Source organism: Anopheles gambiae, assembly GCF_943734735.2.
Source record: "Anopheles gambiae chromosome X unlocalized genomic scaffold, idAnoGambNW_F1_1 X_unloc_131, whole genome shotgun sequence".
Classification (NCBI taxonomy): Eukaryota; Metazoa; Arthropoda; class Insecta; order Diptera; family Culicidae; genus Anopheles; species Anopheles gambiae.
The window spans coordinates 20,001-22,873 of NW_026902589.1; the positions used below are offsets into that span (position 1 = coordinate 20,001).

General features: G+C 55.7%; 1 pseudogene; it reads left to right on the top strand.

Moving 5' to 3' along the window:
* Positions 1 to 1,922, top strand: part of LOC133394424 (large subunit ribosomal RNA) — a 6,812-nt pseudogene extending 4,890 nt beyond the window's left edge.
* The last annotated feature ends 951 nt before the right edge of the window (positions 1,923 to 2,873 follow it).

The following is a 2,873-nucleotide window of genomic DNA, read 5'->3' on the forward strand; positions in this document are numbered from 1 at the left end:
GGCTTCTTCCGCGGCGTTCAGGCCACCGTCCGTGGCCTCGTTTTCCTCGTCGATTGCGCGGTTGCGCATACCAGATGGTCCGGCTGCTAAATCCGCGCGTTCTCGGCCGTCATCGTCATTGTTTATCGCCTGGCCGGACATCCCGAGAAGACGACGGTTTCGTCTCCTCTCCCTGAACCGCGCTTGACGCTCACGAAGCGCTGCACGTCGCTGAGCGGTCCGTGGTGAAGCTGGTGGGGTTGGGGGAAGTCCAGCTCGACGTTCTTCCCGCCGGCGTGCTGTTGCTGCTCGCCGGTTGGCGTTGCGTCGCTCGTTACGGGCCCGCCGCACTTCCGCGCTTTGGGCCTCCAGCTCTGCTGCGTCTTCGTCCTGACGCTCGATGACGTTAACAGCCAATGCTGCCCGCTCCTCGTCCCACGCTCGCTGCAGTTGGGCCGTTATTCGCTTCGCGGCTTCGCAAATACGACTCCAGCTATCGGCGTCGCGCAACAAGTGCCGCTGGAGGGTGTCCGGACAGACAGGGTCCGGACCTCCCTCGCCGAGTAGCTCCTGTCGAACTGCCGCAAAGCGTGGGCACTCGAAGAAGGCGTGCTCCGCCGTCTCTGGGACGCCGACGCACAACTGGCAGTCTGGGGACGACGTGAATCCATTGTGGCACAAGTAGTCACGGAAAAATCCGTGTCCGGACAAAACCTGTGCCAGATGGAAAGTCATATCTCCATGTTTCCTAGACTGCCAGTCGCCGACCGATGGAATTACACGGTGCGTCCACCGCGTGTGCCGGCTAGCATCCTGTTGCAGTGCGTCGGCATCCCATTCCTCCTGCCAGCAGTCGATGGTGTTCTGCCGCTCCGTCGCCCGGATGTCCTCCCTCGTTGCAGCACGGTCTGGAGCAAGGAGTTGTTGGTGAACCCGAGCATCCTCGTTGATGAGGTGGCATATCGGTACGAGTCCAGCGAGTAGGGTGGCCGTCTCATACCTGACGGTACGGAATGCCCGTGCCACCCTGATGGCTGCTTTTCGCTGAACTCGTTGCAGCATCCGTCGGCACTCTCGCACCTGAGTTGCCTCAGCCCAGACGGGAGCAGCATACCGCAACACCGATTCTGCCACATACGCCAGCAGCCTTGACTTGGCCGTCCTGGGGCCGCTGTGGTTTTGCATGAGGCGCGTTACAGCTGCCACCACGCGCGACGCCTTTTCGGAGACTTTCGTGACGTGATCTCGCCATTTCAGGTGATCTTGGAGCTGCACGCCCAAGTACCTGATGCACAGGGATAACTGGCTTGTGGCCGCCAAGCGTTCATAGCGACGTGGCTTTTTGATCCTTCGATGTCGGCTCTTCCTATCATTGTGAAGCAAAATTCACCAAGCGTAGGATTGTTCACCCTTTCAAGGGAACGTGAGCTGGGTTTAGACCGTCGTGAGACAGGTTAGTTTTACCCTACTGGTGTGTGCTTATAGTCGCTATCTTAACGGAATTCCTGTGCAGTACGAGAGGAACCACAGGTACGGACCACTGGCTCAATACTAGTCCGACCGGACTTTGGTATGACGCTACGTCCGCTGGATTATGCCTGAACGCCTCTAAGGTCGTAGCCAATCCGAGCTGATAGCGCTTCTCAAACCCATTAGGTGTTCGGAAGCTAGCGGGCCTAACAACCCTCTGAGATCCGTTGGAGTCTGCGTCTGCAGCCCGGCGTCTCATCCCGCTATACCTAGGCCGCAACGAGTGGAGTTCGCTGCACGTGTTAGTACCGTAACTGGGAACGCCGTTGGCTTGAGCTCTGCCCAACGTGGATATACCTAGTTTCGACACCTATCAACCGCCCGCAAACGACGGGACTTCAGGCTGGGAGCTGCGAGTTGTAGAGATGCGTTCGCATCGATCCTCTCAGGCGACCCATGCTTGGTGGTTTGTCCGTGTGCCCCTTCCTCGATGTGCGCAAGCTCGTCTTGGTCTGGGGACCACGTCGACACAGGGGATACTTTTGTGAGAGCAAGAGTGTACTTAGTTGAGTGTAGCAAGGGATCGCGTGCCCCTTCCTCGATGGCGCAACGAACCATCTTGGTCTGGGGACCGTGGTGCCGTGCTCTGGTGAAGCTTGGTGCGTGCTCTTTCCTTGTCAGACGAGTGACTTGACTTGGTCTGGAGACCGTTCCTTTACACTAGTGGACAAGAGCTGGCTACTTCCGTGTCAGACGAGTGACTTGACACGGTATGGAGCGGAACACGTAACACTAGTGAGCTTGTCGGCGTGCCTCGTTCTCGACTTGATTGTCTTGATGTGAGAAACGTGCCGACCAAACCAGTAAGCTTACACACCTGCTCGTTACAAGTTGTATAAGTTAATCCGTTTGGGCCGGTTGCCTTGCACATGATGGTGTTGTTGACCATGTTCGGTTAACACGTCGTGTGTCGAGGTGGCCGGCCTTGGTAGTAGGATGTCTTGTGCATGTGACGTGTTGACCTGGTTTGGTCGATGTGTCGTCGTGTACGAGATGACCTACTTACCCGTCAGTTGTCCAAGTTGTATCATGTGTTGACTTAGTTGACGTGTCATGTGCATGGATGATTGGCGTACGGGTCATGTATGGTGCACTTGCTTCAGTTGAAGGGATGTACTAGTACAGTTATATTAATTGTTTATTTCACGATCTGGTCTTTTGGCTGGATCGCGAAAAAAACGCTAAGTCCCAAATCTTGAACTCGAGAGGAGAGCGCTGATGACAACCTTTTGGACTGGAGCTCCCTAGAATTCGGCTTTTTCCTACTTTAAAGGGATGCACTGTTGTATGTATTGTTTATTCACGATCTGGTCGTTGGATTGGATCGTGAAAAAAAAACGCTAAGTCCCAGATCCTGAACTCGA